The following is a 20,931-nucleotide window of genomic DNA, read 5'->3' as shown; positions in this document are numbered from 1 at the left end:
TGTGGATCTTATACAACCAACAAAATAACATGGTAAAATGATCTGTTAAAAACTCAGTTAAAGTCCCAGCTTGGGGACAGTATCTTGTAGGACACAGTGCTGTTCCCAAGGGTATAGTATATGCTTAAGCAGATGTGATGAATCCTGAGGATATTTTCCTTGAACCTTATGACTCCAGTGTACTCAGAGCTACTTCTGTCAGTATCTGCATCTTGTTACCTAAACCCTTTCCCCAGAGCAGACTTTTTAGTGCCTGGAAATTACTACCTACTCACTAGAAGTAGCCCTTAATAATTGGCAGGAGAATTTGATACATTAATATCCCAAATATTTGCCCCTTATGTGGCATATTTCCAACTATTTTCTTAATTCCTTGGAATTAAGTTTCAGTATCCAAAGAGGTTGATGACTTTATCATATATCCTTTATTGCCTGCCTTCTTTTCTCGGACTCGAGTCTACACTCCCATACCAATATTTCCTTAATTTCTCAGATAGCACATGCACACTTGCAAATTACCTAAAGCTAAGACCTGGAAAAAAAAATCTATGGCATGTGGAGACCAAGAAGGAAATTTTTCAGGGGAGATCTCGGGTCCTATGAGATAACTCTTCTGTCAGGAAAAATACTTAGATGCTTAATTGTCACCTGGCCATTTTCTCTGTCTCTCTGTCTCTCTCTGTCTCTCTCTGTTTCTCTCTCTCTCTCTCTTTCTCTCTCTCTCTCTCTCTTTTTTCCAATGGATAGATAAGCAAAGAGAGAAAGTAATATTCCAGTGAAGTATCATCCATGAGGAAATATTCAATGGGGAATAGGGGAAAAATGACTAGATCTCCGGGTATTTATTAAGGCATTTCTTTTTGGTTCATCACCTAATGATAATGGCAATAGGAAAACTGAGGTATCCACAATTTAATCAGGGAAAGTCAATTAAATCTTAATCTCCATTGGTTCTAAAGGTTCAGGACATTTTACCAGGTCAGTGAGTAAACTGTTAATTGTTTATTAACACTCTGACCTAAATCATTTGAAGAATTTGAAGAATCCATTGTTACTGGTTAGATTTGTAAATATCTTCTCAAGACAAAAAAGAGACTTTCTTGTTTTCAGATATATGGAGGTCCCTCAATGCAACACAAAATGGAGAACACACACAATAAAAGATGCACCAATTAGCACTACCTCATATGCACAACCTGAAACTTCCAACTCCCATCTTGACATTTCTTTTTACATGCTATGTCATGAACTAATAAAGGCTTTACCTGTTGCTTATACATGAATAACTTAGAAATGCAAAAAAGTTAATTCATTATAAGGAGACTTTCCACTAAGTAGAGATGTAAATCTATAGAAAATTTTTTCTCCCAGGGAAATTTGTCCTAAAATGCAGGACATACAGTCTCTCAAAGAAGGTACAATGGTAATGTAGAACATACAGTCTCTCAAAGATGGTAAAATCAGTCAGGGTCAGCTGATACTAAATGGTGGCCAACTTGTCAGGCATACCCTCATAGTGTTCTTCCTTCCTGCCTCACTTCCCTTTCCCTCCTTCTTGCTTCCCTGAGATTACATTTTCTAAAAAAAGTAAATTGCTCATAAGCTTTTGCCTCAGATTCAGTTTTCTAGATAAGTGAGACTGAGAGAGAAAGCATCTCATCCACTATTATTTTTCTAATACATCTGTGGACACTAAATAAATTTAAGTAGGTGAATCCATTCATTATTAATAAGAATCTTCCTTTTATCCTATTTCTTTTCCAAAATAACAGTTGTATACAAAATAAAAACTTAAACTGAAAAAAAAACAAATACAAAAAAACTGAAACACTTTAAGCCATTAATAATTTAATCATGGGATCCCTGGGTGGCGCAGCGGTTTGGCGCCTGCCTTGGCCCAGGGCGCAATCCTGGAGACACAGGATCGAATCCCACGTCGGGCTCCCAGTGCATGGAGCCTGCTTCTCCCTCTGCCTGTGTCTCTGCCTCTCTCTCTCTCTCTCTGTGACTATCATAAATAAATAAAAAATTAAAACAAAAAAAATAATAATTTAATCATGATAAAGATTATACCATGATAAATAATATATGTATTATATAGCATAAATGTATATATAATATGTGTTCTATATTTTACTATAATTAGGAATAATAACAATAATAATAATTTAATAATATAATCTAAAATTTGAAAAATTATTACCAAGACACTTTAAGTCACTAATACTTTTTTTAAAAATTTAGTTATGTTATGTTTGTGACAAAAGATCAGAGAAGTGAGTGATCATTGCCATCTTAAGGAATGGAAAAGGAAGATAGTGCTCGCTTCGGCAGCACATATACTAAAATTGGAAAAGGAAGATAAAGGAAGGAACTAAAGGTAAACATGATCTCATTCTTGGTAAGTTTTTCATTACTTATGAGAATGTGATTAATATATTCATACTCATCCTAAGGTTAATTAAAAATGTATGCCAACTATATCTACACTTATATCTATGTCTTCTATACCTTTAATTTCTTACTGATATCAAAATAAATATATATCGATATGGGAAAGCAATGAATAGAAATATATACCCTACTATTTTGAAAATTTTATTACCTTGGTGGAAAGATTATGAGTTAAATTTATTAATTTCTAAATATTCTATAATATGCATACATAATATTTAAAATTTAAAATTAGTATCAATGTAATATGGCATCATTAAAGCTTAGAGCACAATACCAGATTCTGCATGGTATTTATTATGTAGGTAATCTTAATTAAGTTATTTAAAGTATGATATACAGGGTCCTCATTTGTAGACTGGTAAGAAATACAGTTAGGGTTTAAAGCTATAGTGACATTAAATGTTATAACATATATATAAATCACCTAGCACAATGTTTGGTGCAGATAAGATAATTATTTTTTTTCTACTACTTTATTAACCACTATTTTCTTATGTGTTACCAACACTTTAACTATCAATTCCCTTTAACTGCCATGAGTACTAAACCTTTATCTGTCAGCATAAGTCAGGTTTTAAATGACATTCTGGCATCATCTTACACCCCTAAGAAAGTGATAATATTGTTAAGCTTTTCTTTTCATAAGTCTAATGTTATTATATATGAGTTTATGTCAAAATGCACATTGCTAATCATTCATATTTATAGTCCTAGGATTCCTTTAATGTATTGACATGTATAGAATACCAATTATGAGGGAAACTCTATGATTTTTAGTTACAAATCATTTTTGGTTTTAAATTTTAATGCTGACTACTAATCTATTTTCTCTTCTTTATCTCCATTTATTTCAAAACATCTGCCATCCCACAATAAAAAAGACATAAAATATAACAATTTTTTATAGTCTACCTACAAGTGCACAAGTAAGAAAGGAAAATCTCCAGGGATCAGATATGAAGAAGAAACTCAGATATAGAGTATTTAACAGTTATTAAATTCAAACAGTGCAGACTGGTATTAGAGTCATTCCTAAAGACTGAAATTCTTACACCAATCCCATGCTTGTGTGAAGGTGAAAATGAGCTCTCCTCAAAAAGCCATCAGTTCTGAAGGGCTGAGGCCACTCAGAACTGGAGTAGGCTCATCACCCCCTTGGGCTATGGATAGGACAAGAGTCCCTCAGAGTAATTTGGAACCACAGGATCTTGCTTTCTGCAGCGAGTGATCTGAATTCACACCACTCAGATTGCGTGGGAACCTAAAGCTGGAAAATTAACAAAAAATCTCAGATATCCCTGGAACTCAAGTAAATGTGAAATTTCCCCCATACGGACCTTCCACATACACGTGCATATGTAATTCTCACAGATTAAAAATAAAAATTCTGACCATTTCGTTGCAATTTAATTTTTAAAACATGTGAAGAAGAAAACTGTCATAGACACACAACTAAACCAGAAAATCATTGTAAATTTGAAAACCAACTCTTGGAAAATTCTAAGACAAAAGTGACCAAATGAAACTGGCATAATAATATTTCTGTCAGACAAAACAGATTTTTAGACAGAAAGTATTATTTTTTTAAAAAGTTATTACTTAATTAAAAAGGAAAAGTTCCAAAGAAAATATAATAATTTGGACTCTCTCTGTACTTAGAAATACAGTGTCAGAATCCACAGGAAAAAAAAAACATCAACAGAACTACAAAGCCAAATCCATAAATTTGTAATCTTGGCTCAACTTTCTAATAGTCTTCTTGCAGAAACTGACAGAAAGTCATACTCTTTAGTACAAAGACTATTTGAGCTATACAATTAAGAAAATTATTATAATGGTAATTTGTGAGTGTTAGAAATTCGTGTAGGTGTAATTTGACAATTTCATCTTCACTTACATAAATGAAGAAATCCTTGAGCATGTGTTATTGAAAACACAAGTTGTTTATTAAATCATTGTTTAAAAATAAAAAAAATTATCCTTAAATAAAGGAATAGGAATATATCATAGTGTATTGATATAGTGGAAAACATACAGAATTTAAAAATGAATACACAAAAGATGAATACATTAATTTTACATTTTAAGATCTGATTCTCAGAATCAGAATCTCAAAAACATAACAGACATATTAAGATAAGCTTTAAAAAATGTACATTCATGTTAATTACACCTAAAAAACTGAATTTATAAGGGATTAGGTTATTTATAACTATAGACAATATATATTATATACTCATAAATCTGGCAGAGGGTAGAAACTGATCAACTTGAATGTACTGCTGTGGAGAGGAAGAGAGACTAGTGAGATGCTGTAGGCCTTCAAAAGTATAATAATATTATTATTTTTTTAATTCTAAGTCAGGCAAGTTGTTAACATGGGTTAAACCTGGATAGTGAGTATCTGTGATTTTCTATACTTATCTTTAAGTATAAAATATTTCAATTTTTTCAAAATAACTATTTAAGAAATCTGCAACTTCAATGTTCATTTGCAACATAACTTTCTTTACTTTGCTGAATGTATCAACTATATAGAGTGATTAGTTTAATCATTCATTTACTCATTGGTTCATTCAATGAGCACCTATTCTGTTGCCAGGCACCATACTGAGTGCCGGTTCATAAGGCAATACATTTTTTTTAAAAAATGGGTCCGTTTTCCATTAATTTCTCTATCTAATGGAGAAAGCAGACAGGTGATTGCAAAAGTACAGTAAAGTGACATGATCATTATATGGGAAGTACTAGGTTCCATGAGACTGCCAAAAGATGTATCTCCCAGGAGAAGAGAATTTTAAGCTGGAACTTAAAGAATAGGTAAGATTTCAGGAGGGGAAAAAAACCTGCTAGGAATTTAGTCATTTGATAGGAAACATGAGTAATTGTTCGAGTCACAAGGAGGATCCTAAATCAAGTGAATCTAGCATCGGTGCTGCAAGTAGTCTAGCACGACTGAAGCAAACCTGAATGTGACAAAACAAGGTAATAAGATCAGTTCAGATTGGTAGTTGTAGACATCTTTAAAAGCCTTACAGGAGTGGTAAGAATCCATTGCAGAGCTTCTAAAGGAAGAAATTACATTATTAGATTTTATTTGTTGAAAGAGTGTATATTAATTAATATGGAAGAAGGATAGATTTGAAGCATTAACTATTATTCAAGGGAAGAAAAAAAAACATGTTTATGGTCTCAGCCATGACAGAAAGAGTCAGAAAAAAATGAGAGAATAATTATTGCACGTAGATAGATACCCGTAGGACTCGACAAGTGAACAATGATGTGGTTATGGAGAATGAGGTATTCATGATGCCTACATTTATGAATTGAGAAAAGGGGTGCCTTATATCAAGATAGGAAACCGTGCAGAGAAATAGTTTGGTGATAAAGAAGATGTGGTCTATATATACAAGGAATAGTACTCAGCCTTCAGAAAGGATGAATACCCACCATTTGCTTCCATGTGGATGGAACTGGAGGGTATTATGCTGAGTGAAGTAAATCAATCGAAGGACTATCATCATATGGTTTCACTCGTATGGGGAATATAAGAAATAGTGAAGGGATTATAGGGGTAAGGAGGGGAGCTGAGTGGACAAAATTAGAGGAGACAAACCATGAAAGGCTCCTAACTCTGGGAAACAAACAAGGAGCAGTGGAAGAGGAGGTGGGCAGGGGGAGGGGTGCCTGGGTGACGGGCACTGAGGAGGGCACTTGATGGGATGAGCACTGGGTGTTAACGCTATATGTTGGCAAATCGAACTCCAATAATCATATTAAAAAAAAAAGAGTAAGTGTGAGAAAAAAGAGAGAGAGAGAGAGAGTGACATTCAGCAAGGGACATTCCGAGTTCAGTTGCATACAAATCATATATAGGAAGTCATAGAGATGCACCGGTGCGGAGGAGAGAATTCTGGGTTGCTGGATTATCAGATTATCACAGGCTTTACTGATACCATCACGTGTGTGAATGGGATCACCTGAGAAGATGGTGTAGGTTGCTAATAAATAAAAGCATAGTATGAGCACTGAGTAATATCAATAGTTAAGACATCTTGGCAAAATCAGTTTTAATGGAATTCTGGGTAAGGAAACCACAGTGCATTGCATTGATGAAAGTAGGAGATAGAGAAGAGATGGTTAGAATCCTTGAAGAAGTTAGCGATTGTCTGAAGAGAATCTGTAGGGTAACTAGAGCATGCATGAAACAAAGAAAGTTCGAGCAACTTATATGTGTATTAAAGTACTGGTGCAAAAAACCCACTCGAGGTGTTTTGTTTTTTTTGTCTGTCTGTCTGTTTTTCCCTCTCTCTTTTCCAAAAGGTCTCTGCAAGAATCGGGCCTTCTACACAGGATGTTCCTCTACCAGATATCCCCCTGCCAGGGGCTTTTCCTCACTCCAATCTTAGTTAAAATATTACCTTTTTAGATGGGCTTTTCCTAAATTTTAAACTTAGTCCTCTGTCTTCTCCCACTGAAGTCCTGCTCACATAGTTACATCTGAACACATCACCTTAATTCATATTATTCAATATCATTTATCATTACCTGTTATAACATCGTAGAGGCATCACATGGTTTTAATTTTTTTCCAGCAGTGAAAAATGAGTTGACTCAAATGCCACTTAATCTTTATTTTCCAAGAATAAAAGCAAAATTATTATATATGCACTGCTTAATTTTGTTTGCTAATATTCCTTGAGTATATATTCTTGGGGAAAAAAAATCCTGTTCCAATTCCATTTATTAAATCTTTGTCAGGTTTTGATACCAAGGTGTATGTGGTTTTTATTTTAAAAAAGTGGATAGTATTTATTGTTATCTTCTCTGGGTTAGTTTCAGTGGGTTTGGTGATATTGATTTTTTAAATGTTTGGAAGCTATCATTGGTGAAACTATCTGGCATTTTCTTAGGGGCTCTTGTATAAATAGTACTGAATATCTTTGATACATATAGGATACATCAAGTTTTCTAGTTAGTTCTTCTTTTGTTGGTTGGGCAGATTCTGCTTATTGTTGTAAGCTTTTTGTAAACCATTTACCATCTTTTTGATGCCTAATTTAGGGAGTGACCCCCGGATTTCATTCTGATATTGGCTACTCTGTCTTCTTTGTGTTTTTTCTGAGGTTTTTTTTTTTTTTTTTTTTTTTAAGAAAAATCAAGGTTTAGAATGAAAAAGAACATGTTTATTTCCAATTTTAGCTAACCCACCATCATATTTAATAATTCCGATATTGGGCTTTTTAAAAGTAAAATAGGACTGTGTATGTGAATGCAGAAAATTAAAAATAGGTAAAATCACTAAATATTTGTCCAGCTAACCTTGGTCCCACTGAAGGATGTGCTTCATTTCCTGATGTCTTTGCTATGGTGAATGTAGCTGGTGACACATACGAATCAAATGATGCCTCTGAGATCAGAGCTCGGGGGCTGCTAACATTTATCCTTTACTTGTTTTTTTTTTTTGTTTTTTTTAAGTAGGAAGTCCACAAGCTGTCCAGTTTCAAAGTTGGACCCCGCAGTCGGCCTCTCCAATTCCATACAATTACTATGTGTACATTGCTGAAAGTTTTAAGATCACCGGAAGTGGCCTCTGGATTACTAATACATGATGTCATATTTCATTAATAAGAAGTGGGACGTATTCTCCTATTGCTTTTTTTGTTTTTTGTTTTCCTTTAAGCCTTACTTGTTAGAAATGATACCTGAAAAGAGAGAGAGAGAGAGAGAGAGAGAGAGAAATGATACAATTTTTTTTTAAATCAATTACCTCATCTTGCTTAAGGAAACCAAATTTAAGCCACTGAGAATAAGTAACCTTATGCAGTCAAATGTCACTGCTCAGTAAAAAGAAAAATTTTCTATTTCCTTATTATTGCTTCTTAATTTTATGTAAAATTGGCTGCCAGTCCCTCTTTTTACTTCAAAAGCCTGACAATTACAGTCATCTTTAAAACCCTTAAACATGTCAAGATCATGTAAATTATCATTTACGGTGAGCCATTTTTTAGAGTAATATGGAGCATAAAATAATTTAAAATACATAGTATTCAAGATATGGATTTATTGTTCTATAGGTTTATTGACTTGTATGCAAAACCTATTTTCGAATTTAGAATTAACTCATATATGTTACACAAGTATATATATATATATTTTATAGACACACATACATAGGCACACAGGTATATCGTACATAAAAGCAAAAACAAAGTTTAAAACCTAGTTTATGACAATTTTCCAAATACTAAGACATATCACAAGAAGAATTATAATCTTCACATGTAGTATAGATTAATTAGTCTCACCAATATTTGTCTATAACACACTGTCACTGGTATTTTTCTGAAGATCGTATTTTTATAAATAATTTCTCTTTTATAGGCTGAAACAGTCTTCAAAGTTGCATTTTATGGTTAGTACAGAATTGTGGAATCTTCAGTTGATTCTTCACTGTCTGATCATAATACTTTTAATTGAGCAAACAATTTCATCATTAGTACTGAAGTACATTCTGGGCAATTCTGCTAAATTTTGTTAGACTGATGCTATCAATTCCTTTTTTTCAGTATTGAAATATGTAAATATTTTAGCCCAAATATTTTTTAAAGATACAGCCTTTCTCATTCAGCAATACTTCTAAAATAAATTTTTGTAATGAAAACCGCATTACAACTCTTGTCTACATTTAAGATATTTTGAATGTTTGCCAAACTTTAAAGCCACACATTCTCAATTTAATTCCAGTCTGGCATAGACTATAAACATATCCAATGAAAATGGGTGCTGTATCCAAATATTTTTCCCACAAGTTAAGATACCAATAAAATATATTAATTTAAACAGAAAATCTTGTATATGGTTGCAGATTTTCTCATTTTGCCTTGCATAAATAAATGTTAATGTATTCTCGTTTGCTAACTTTGTTTCAACATAACTCTCTAAAGCTTAAAAAGCTAAAAAAATATTTGGTGTTGTATCCATTAACTATTTTGCTAGATATTTCCAACTCATTTTAAGTAAAAATTCTAAATTTGGAAGGCAGAAAATTATTATTGCTGTAGCATGTACATAAGTTTATTGAATAAATAGTTTATTCTAAAGCTCAAACATTTCTAAAGTCCAATTAATGGTGGCAAAAAACCCTACTTTTTGAAAATGCCAACCTCAGCCCTGTTCCCAAATTTATAATGTAGTTATTGTCTGCTAACAAATTATGTGAATATTTTGACAAGTGCAGCTTCAATATTGATTGTTGGGATGTTTCGTCTTATTGAGATGCACATTTCTGTGTGTTTGACAAACAATCTCAAGTGTTTCTCTGCTCCATAGTTTTCTTAATTTAGTATCAAGAACGTTTGTTTCCATGATGCTGTGCTCTCCCTGCATTTGTTTTCTAATGATCATCTCAAAGACAAGTACTTTTGTCTTCCGTGTTAAACCTTTGAACTGCACTTGCAATAGTATCTACAATAATAACAAATGCTTCTCCTTTGAAAGTGAACTTTCAAAAGCTTTCTAAGGACTCCATAGCACTATCAAACCATTATTAAACTAACTGATTTTGTATTTGAAGCATCTGTTATATAATATGTCATAAAACTGGCAAAATTTAGCTGTTCTGCTAATGATGCCAAGATGTTAAGAGCTATTATTTCACATTTCATATGTGCACAAGAAAAATTGGAATTAAAAAAAGAGCAAAATTAATTGTGGCAGTCAGGGAGATATGCCACTTTGATCTGCCTTCCAGGGAAAAAACAATATGTACCTTTTTTTCTGAGAAGCATGTACTTAGATAGCAGTCTCCAGTCTCACTGCATATTTGAGATCTCCAGCATCTGAGCAGAGGCCCTGCTCTTTCAGGGAAACCACAGCCAATGAACTGGGCACAACGGCAATACAAGGGCTTGGTGATTTGTGCACAACTTGAGACGTGTCTATTGGGTGATCTTTATTCTGGACAATTTGGTGTTCTGAGGCTTTGTCAGATCGACACTGCAGTCTGGGTCACTCTCTGCCAATTCTCTTCTTTCTCTGTTATGGAGTTCACAATGTATTCCCTGAATCCATATGTCAAAGCCCTAAACCCCCAATCCTCAGAATGTGACTGAATCTGAAGAGAGGACATTTTAAGAAGGTCATTATGTTAAAAGGAGGGGTCCTAACCCAATATGATTAGTGCTCCTATAAGAAGAGGAAGAGACATCAAAGTACACATGCAAGGAGGGATGATCATGTGAAGAAGCAGCAAGAGAAAAACCTGTAAACCAGGGAGGGGGACGTCAGAGGAAACTCATCCTGCCAGCATCTTGATCTTAAACTTACTAAGCCTCCAGAACTGTGAGAAAAAAAAATGCTGTCTCTAAAAAATTTAGGTCACCAAATCTGGGGTATTTTCTTGCAGTAGCCCTGGCAAATAAAATTATTCTCTTTCGTCACCATATCAAATCTGCTTTGCAGTCTGAAGGCTTTCCCTACTGGATCTTCTCTTCACAGTTCCCTCTTGCTTCCACAACAAACTGGCCACAAAGTTCGTGGTTTAGCATTACATCAATTTGCTATCTTACAGTTCCGGAGGTCAGAAGTGCAAAATGGGTTTCACTAGGCTAAAATCAAGGTTGGTAGGATTGAGTTTTTTCTGGAGGTTCTAGCAGAGAATCCATTGCCTCACCTCTTCCATCTGCTGAAGCCGCCTGCATTTCTTTGCTTGTGGCCTCTTTTCTCATCTTTAAAGCCAGAAGCATAGCATTTTACAGTCTCTCTAACCCTGATCCTCCTGCCTCCCTCTTTCACCTATCAGGATCTTTAAATACTTGATCGCATCTGCAAAATCCTTTTTGCTGATACAGCAGCATATTTGAAGGTTCTGAGGATTAGGATTAGTAGTGCATTGGCATTTTGGGGGGGCAGTATTATTCTGTTTACCACCTAGGCATTACAACTCCAATCTTCAAATAAACCATCTATAGTCCTAACTCTCTTTTGGTGGAAAAAATCTTGATTTATCCATAAACAGACACATTGTTACAGCAATCTTATTTTATTTTTTTTTTAATTTTTATTTATTTATGATAGTCACAGAGAGAGAGAGAGAGAGAGAGAGAGGCAGAGACACAGGCAGAGGTAGAAGCAGGCTCCATGCACCGGGAGCCCAATGTGGGATTCGATCCTGGGTCTCCAGGATCGCGCCCTGGGCCAAAGGCAGGCGCCAAACTGCTGCGACACCCAGGGATCCCCAGCAATCTTATTTTATTGAAAAAAAAATCTTTTACAAAGTCACAGGTTAATGCATTTCCAGGAGTAGTGCACTTTATATAGTCATCTCTAAATATAATCTCATTAAAACAATATGAGCTTTTGAGGTAGCTAATGATGCATCTTCAAACATTTACAAAATCAATGATATGTTTGGAGCCGCTACAGTAGCTTACAAATATCAATAAAAAGTCATGTGCAAATTGTATGTTAAAATCAACTTTCTTAAGAAACAGAAGTTTAGTAATTTATTATGCACTTTTTGCTTTTTAACTACTGCTGGTCAAGGAGTCTATTGCTGAATAAGATAGTGTTGCCAAACAGTAAAATAATTTTTTAAATGTTGTCTTATCCATAGAACGAGTGGTTATAAACAAACAAAACCCCCAGTAACATGAAGTCTAGTTTCTTACCTTTTTCTACCTGTTTACCACATGTATTTCATGTTCACCACAAACTATTATTTCTTACGTTCTCATTGATTCCTCCACCAGAGTACCAGAAGCTTTGGACCTCACAGAAAAACTGGCTGCTACATCACAGAACTGGCAGGGACAACAACATAAACTAGTTCCACCACCAACTCTCCCTAGCAGCCTGTGTTTATCGGTGAACATCCTGATGGAATGCTATTAGTGACATCAAATCCAGAAAGCAAAGAAATATCACTAATTTTTTCTTTACGATGAATTCCATATGAAAGTGAGAAATTGGTTCACTAAAAATACCCCTCAGAATATCCCTAATTCTAACTTGCAACAATTAAAAGTCTACTAAGTTCATACTAGTTTATTTTTTGTAACTACTAATACAACTATCTTACTGAAAATGAAAAAAATATGGAAAATTTTACACTGGGCAAGAGGTCAGGGCAAAGAAACCTAACACTTCCATCCTATGACCCTACTTATACTCATGTCTTCTGGTATGAACTCCCCCAGAGCAACTCTCCAGGGATTCTATTTCTTTCTAAATAACTGAAGTATTGGGATCCCTGGGTGGCTCAGGGGTTGAGTGTCTGCTTTCAGCCCAGGGCATGATCCTGGAGACCTGGGATCAAATACCACATCAGGGTCCCTGCATGGAGCCTGCTTCTCCCTCTGCCATGTCTCTGCCCCTCTCTCTCTCTCTCTGTGTCTCTCATGAATAAATAAATAAAATCTTTAAAACAAACAAAAATAACTGATGTCTTACAGAATTGAGAGTCAGTAAGTTGTCCATCTACACTTCCTGTACATCAGTATTTGCCATTAAATAAGTAAAGCTAAATATTTCATGTTTTTGTCTCAGGGGTGATTTTCCTCTTAATGATAAATTGGATCTTTTTAAGTGTATCTGCAGTTGGGGGAAGGATTAGGCAACCGTCTTCCTTTTGTCATCTTATAGTTAAGTCTTTTAAATAGAAACTTATTAATTTCTACCCACCTTGTCATTAGTTGAATGATTTTATCATTGTTCATGTCAATGTATGAAAAACTATGTTCTAAGCATGCATAATTTTTCCTATGGGAAGATTTCCAGGTTCCCTCTTGTAAAAGCAGTGTGCAAAATTCTTTACCCATTATATAACTATCATCTGGCTGCTATTTTATTAATTGTTCAACAAGTTCAGTGGCTCACATTGTTTCTGTGAGAATATCCAGGACATTCACATATCTCTTTGTCATGAATAAATCTCTTTTATATTCTGGATATCATTCCATAATATTATTTAGTCTTAAATACTGAAAATTGTTAAAGAAGACCTTATTTTACAGAACTGTCTCTTGTTTGGACACATTTTGGTCCAAAATTGTGAAAATATAACAATTCATCAAAAAACATTGTACTGTAATTCCTCTTCCTACTAATTAGGTAAAGACCAATAAAGCTGCACTATAATTTTTTTATTTGAGTATTGTATTTTAATTCTCTAAAGAGCCTTTGTGTATGTGTAAATACATCTGTTTTAGTCATAGACAAACTGGGATTTGGATATTTTATTGAGTTTTCTTAGACCAGTATCCCTAGATAAAAGGACTTAAGAACAAACATACATGTCACAGGAAGGAGACAACACTTTTCTAGTGTTACATTCAAGCTACATATAGATATAAACAAATGAAAAATCTCTAAATGATTGATAAGAAATAATAGTGAAAAAAACAGTACTAAAAACTTTCCTTATCTTTGACCAAAAAAAAAAAAAAAATGATATCATTGGCTTAAATGGGAAGTGTATATGGACAACTTACTGACTCTCAATTCTGTAAGACATCAGTTATTTTTGTTTGTTGGTCTTAAAGATTTTATTTGTTTATTCATGAGAGACACAGAGAGAGAGAAAGGCAGAGACACAGCAGAGGGAGAAGCATTTATTATTAAAAAATGATATCACTAGCCAATCTAACGGTTAAGAAGCTTCCTTATGTTTGTGCTCCTTAGTACAATGAGAGACAAAGCTTAACAGTGACAACAAGAAGAATAAAACCACTAATTTATTGTAAATCATTGTATAATCTCTTAACTCACTGGGAAATTTGATGACAGTTTCCAGGAAATAAGGTCAAAACTTTAAAAGAGAAAAACCACATGAAGCCAATGTGGAAATGTCTTGCTCTTCAGAAATGTTTTACCAAAAAAATGACAGAGAGCAAGCCAAGTCTTATCAAACCTTCCAACCCTTAGTCCCTCCTGACTGGTGCAGGAATAAATGATATTGCTAAAATAAATGTGCAGTTTTATCTAGTAAACTGAATTGATTTATAGGGGGACACAGATGGTGTTTTTATCTCATTTTCCCATTGAATAATATGACTTTGAAAGTGAAAAGAGTGAATGAAAAATGAAGTGTTGGCTAGGTGAATGGTGCTGAAGAAATGAATTTGGTTTGGGAGATTTGGCAGGGATTGGACACTTCTCCCTTGGCCTGGAATAATGTATCTGGCAGGAGCTTGGTGATCTGATTAAAAGCACTTTCACACTAAACTGTAGAGAGAAGGAAGAAATTGTAAAACTAAACATGAAGCTATTCCTTGGTTAAGAATCAAAAGAATCATGTTAGAATTGCCCACTAATTAGTTTAAAAAATTATTCTGAAATGGTTATGGAGTGATGACCGTGATTGTCCATGCTTATAAACAAAGCAGAATGTTAGGAATCACAAATAATATATAAAATGTGCTCAGTGAGTTAAGATGATTTATTTAAAATATGCACTAATATTTTACACACCAATTGTCCATACACATAAATGGAGGAAGTAAAAACTTAATAAATTAAATAAACTTATATGTTAAAAACTATAGAGAGATTTTTTTGAAGTTTTCATTATTGAAAAGTGCGCTATTTTCAAATTGAAAAAAATGGCTTTGTTAATAAAGTTATATTACATTTAAAAATTGTGCATTCCTTATCTTGATATCATCTTCCTACATGCTCAGTGTAGGGTGTTTTAACTCCACGTATGTTAACATATATCCGTTGCGTAGATATGGTTGTATTTCTTATTAAAAAGAGGGATACAAACAAATTTTAGCTCCAAGCTTATTGAGGGTCTTTGTAAAAGTTCTTTTTTTATTTTTTTATTTTTATGTAAAAGTTCTTTCAATAAATGAGTCATTAAACATTTCTGTCAAGTTTCAATATAGTTCACATAAAGGAAAACAACAGCTAATATCTATAGAGTGTTTACTATGCAATAAATCCCATGCTATATACTTTTTTTATTTAGTTCTTTAAACAAACATGATATAGATATAGTATTAAATACTTATTAAGTATAAAAATACTGATTTTTAGAAATGAAGTGGAAATCACAATTAATTGGAAGCAGAGGCAAGGCTGAAATTCAGGCTTGACTTGAACATTTTTTTTATTTTTAAAGATTTTTCTATGCTGCATGCAAATATTACTTTTTTTATCTTCTTGATGTAGATTTTTTTTTTATTTGTGACCAAATTTAACATGTTTACCAGGGATTTGATTGAACTCAGTCTCACTAGTATTTCCAGTTGACTGCACTGTATGTAAAATCAGCTATCACATTTCTTGATGCCTAGAAGGCATGTAAGCAATAGTAGTTCCCACTGAATTACTCTATCACCAAAAGTGTTTTGATCCTCTGTTCAGTTTTCCTCTAGATAGAGAAATTTGTCTAATTTATCTCTCTGTACGCCTATTACCTTATCTGTTAACATGGGGATTTCACCACAATTTTTTTGTAAGGAGTCAATTCAAACATGTTTTGCATATGTAAAATTAGTAAAATTAGAGACATCCAGTAGATTTATTTTTTTTCTAAAAACTGAAAGTAACACAAATAATGTAACACATTTGGGGAAATCTGATGCATCCATCTTGTAGGTGTGAAAAATTAGTAGCGTTCAAACTAATAATTATCGCCTTCAGGATTTCAGATTTTTGCCTATGCTTAAAGATTCCATGTTGCCTCCTACTTTGGTTCAGTGTTCTAGGAATGAATCTTAAGAATCCAACCTTAACTATAAGCCTAGTAGTAACCAAAAAATTATATCAAATTTTGACCAGACTCCTACCAACTAGTTTTCTCTATCACTTAGCTTGAGTGTAAAAAATTAAGTGTATTTGAAACATTAAAAAAAAACAAAAGAAAGAAAACTCTTTTGATGGAGTGTGAACAGGTCAAGGGAGACAAAAACTCAATTGAAAGAAATAACCTACGATTTTATATATACTTGGAAACAAGCAGAAAATAATAAATTGAACATGAGATAAATGTGAAAATTATTACAATAAAAGAAAATGCCAAGGATCTTCAGAAATGCAGATAAAGCTATGGTATTCCAAGAATCCTTTCAGCTGGAATTAAGGGTTCTTTGAGATAAACCTCAAGGACATTGACCATTTCTTACCTTTAATTCCCCAGCACTGTTCTAGCTTCTGTCTTGCATTAGGTCAACTGTCATAACTATTTAACAGATGAAAGAGTTGGTTAGGGATTGTATAAAAAAGCAACAGATTTCAGTGGGATTAAACTAACAGATTTCTTTATTAAAAGGTAAATAAGATGCCTTTATTAAAATAATCAAAGTTTTATGATAAATTAAGTTGATGATTTTAGAGTTTCTCTTAAAATTGAGCCTGACAGATATAAGATTTGGCAACTGTTTGGATTCACTATTGATGGTGAGCATAGAAAGAAAAGCAGCAAAGGTAGAGGAGAACACAGGCAACACCCTTTTTGAACTTGGTCACAGCAGCTTCTTGCAAGATACATCCACGAAGGCAAAAGGAACAAAAGCAAAAATGAACTATTGGGACTTCATCAAGATAAGAAGCTTTTGCACAGCAAAGGATACAGTCAACAAAACTCAAAGACAACCTGCAGAATGGGAGAAGATATTTGCAAATGACGTATCAGATAAAGGGCTAGTTTCCAAGATCTATAAAGAACTTATGAAACTCAATACCAAAGAAACAAACAATCCAATCATGAAATGGGCAAAAAACATGAACAGAAATTTCACAGAAGAAGACATAGACATGGCCAACACGCACATGAGAAAATGCTCTGCATCACTTGCCATCAGGGAAATACAAATCAAAACCACAATGAGATACCACCTCACACCAGTGAGAATGGGGAACATTAACAAAGCAGGAAACAATAAATGTTGGAGAGGATGTGGAGAAAGGGGAACCTTCTTACACTGTTGGTGGGAATGTGAACTGGTGCAGCCACTCTGGGAAACTGTGTGGAGGTTCCTCAAGAGTTAAAAAATAGAGCTACCCTATGACCCAGCAATTGCCCTGCTTGGGATTTACCCCAAAGATACAGATGCAATGAAACGCCGGGCCACCTGCTCCCCAATGTTTACAACAGCAATGTCCACAAGAGCCATACTGTGGAAGGAGCCTCGGTGTCCATCAACAGATGAATGGATAAAGAAGATGTGGTTTATGTATACAATGGGATATTCCTCAGCCATTAGAAACAACAAACACCCACCATTTGCTTCAACATGAATGGACCTGGAGGGTATTATGCTGAGTGAAGTAAGTCAATCAGAAGAGGACAAACATTATATGGTCTCATTAATTTGGGGAATATAAAAATTAGTGAAAGGGAATAAAGGGAAAGGAGAGAAAATGAGTGAAAATATCAGTGAGGGTGACAAAACATGAGAGACACCTAACTCTGGGAAATAAACAAGGGGTAGTGGAAGGGGAGGTGGGTGGGGGGTTGGGGTGACTGGGTGATGGGTTCTGAGGGAGTCACTTGGTGGGATGAGCACTGGGTGTTATGCTATATGTTGGAAAATTGAACTCCAGTAAAAAAATTTTAAAAAGCAGCAAAGGTAATAATAACTAATAGTTGCAACTAAAAACTAAATAATTTGGACTGTTTATTCCACTTCTTCATCATTATTTTCAGTATCCTGAAATTGAAAAGTTATTTTCTCTATTCTGTAAACACATTGAAACTCACTCATTTATTCATGCACTTTTTTTTTATTCAGCACTTTTTTTTTCTAATATTGGTACAATACTTGACTACTAGAGCAATTATAACTACAAACAGGCATTATACTATTTTTTCTTTTGTAATTCAAGCAGCCAAATAGTTTACTTAATTAATTATTCATTCCAATAAAATTGAGCATGCATGTGAAGCTAAAAATAAATGTGAATAAAACTGTAGTGTTAACTAACTCATGAGCAAATTGTCCAGGCCTTGCCAAATCATATTCTGTACAGTAAATTAACTCTCACTTAGTAAATTTCTTCAAATGGAAAGGGATACTATAAATTGTTCTAAGCATATCCATAAATGAAGGAGCTTCCAAAAAAATACCTTGACCCAATAAACTGAAAAAAAAAAAAATCTGCTGATGTCAACTGAATGAAAAGCCTGCCAAATTCCAAATTCATTCACAAAGTGAAGATAGTTTAGGGAATTTGTGGGAAAATATCATATTACCTAACATTTGGATCATGGGGCTCCAGGAGAAGAGAGAGAAAAGGGGAAGAAATTTTATTTGAAGAATAATGGTTAAAATTCTCCCTAACTGGGGAAACAAGTAGGCATCCAGATCCAGAAAGTATCTTGTTCTAAACAAGAGTAACTCAAAACCACCCAATACCAACAATGGTATTGTGAGTATTGCATAACACGTAGACTTGAGTCACTATGTTGTATGCTTGGAAACTAATGTAACATTGTGTGTCAATTATACTTCAATTAAAAATAAGACATAGGGATCCCTGGGTGGCGCAGCGGTTTGGCGCCTGCCTTTGGCCCAGGGCGCGATCCTGGAGACCCAGGATCGAATCCCACATCAGGCTCCCGGTGCATGGAGCCTGCTTCTCCCTCTGCCTATGTCTCTGCCTCTCTCTCTCTCTCTCTCTCTCTGTGACTATCATAAATAAATAAAAATTTAAAAAAAAAAAAAAAAAAAAATAAGACATAGACTGGCTGAATGGATTCAAGAAAACACAAGACCTAACTATATGCTGCCTATAATTTTGAGCTAGATATACGGACACACACTGACTCAAAACGAAGAGATGGAAAAAATATATTGCATGCAAGTGGAAATCAAGAGAAAGCTGGCAAAGATATACTTCTATCAGATAAAATAGACTTTAACATAAAGACTATAATAAGAGAAGAGGTTATTATATAATGATAAAGGGGTCAATACAAGAGGATATAACATTTATAACTATTTATACACTCATATACAAACACTTAAATATATAAAGCAAACATTAATACCCAAAGGGAGAAGTAGAGAGCAATACAATAATAGTAGGAGTCTTTAATACTTCACTTACAACAATGGATAGATCATCCAGACAGAAAATCCATAAGGAAACATCAGCGTTAAATGACATGTTATGCCAGAAGAAATTAACACATATTTACAGAACATTCCATCCAGAATACACATTTTTCTCATGTGCACATGCACCGTTTTCTGAGGCAGATCATGTGGTAGGCCACAAAACAAGTTTTAATAAATTTAAAAGAATTGAAATCACATCAATTATCTTTTCTAACCACAATGGTGTGACACTAGGAATTAATTCCATGAGCAACATTGGAAAATTCACTAATATGTGGACAATCAAACAGCATGCTACTAAACAACCAGTGGGTCAAATAAGAAATTAAAAATACCTTGAGACAAGTGAAATGGAAATGTAACATATTAAAATTTATGGGCGGGAGACCTGGGTGACTCAATCAGTTAAGTGTCTGCTTTTGGCCCAGGTCATGATCCCAGGGTACCCATCAAGCACCACATTGGGCTCCTTGATCAGAGGGGAGTCTGCTTCTCCCTCTCCTTCTGGTCAGGCACTCTCTCTCTCTCTCTGTCTCTCTTTCTCTTTCTCTCTCTCTCTAAAGTAAATAATTGCAATCATTAAAATAAAATAAATAAATAAAATTTATGGGATTCCCCAAAAGCAGATCTAAGAGGGAAGCTTGTAGTGATAAGTGCCTACCATACAAAATAAGAAAAGTCTCAAACAACCTAAATTTAGACCTCAAGAAACTGTAAAAAGAACAAACAAAACCAAAAATTTGTAGAAGAAATAAGAAAGATTAGAGGAGAAATAAATGAAATAGAGACTAAAAAGAAAATAGACAAGTCCAATCAAAATAAGAGCTGATTCTTTGAAACATAAACAAAATTGACAAACCTTTCGGTATACTCACAAACGAGAGAGAGAGAGAGAGAGAGAGAGAAGACACAAATAAATAAAAAATGAAAGAAGAAATTTTACAACCAATACCACAGAAATATAAAGGGTCATAAGAAACTACTGTGATCAATAATATGCCAACAAATTGGACAACTTGGAAGAAATGGATAAACTTCTAGGATGAAACTGAACCACTATATTACACCACACACAAAAATGAACTCTAAGTGGATTAAAAACCTGAAACTAAGACCTGAAAACATAAAACTCCTGGAAGAAAACATGGGTAGTAAGCTCATTGCCATAGGTCATGGCAATAATTTAATGAAACTGACACAAAAAGCAAAAAACAAACATAACAAGGTGGGACTATGCAAATTAAAAAGCTTCTGCATAGCAGATGAAATCATTTAAAAAATGAAAAGGCAGCCAACTGAATAATAGAAAATATTTGCAAATCATGTATCTGATAAGGGGTGATCAAAATATATAAGTAACTTATACAACTCCATAGCAAAAAAGCAAACAATCCGTTTGCAAAATGGG

The sequence above is a fragment of the Canis lupus genome, chromosome 19 (assembly GCF_003254725.2).
Source record: "Canis lupus dingo isolate Sandy chromosome 19, ASM325472v2, whole genome shotgun sequence".
NCBI lineage: Eukaryota > Metazoa > Chordata > Mammalia > Carnivora > Canidae > Canis > Canis lupus.
Note: the sequence above shows the minus strand (reverse complement) of the source record.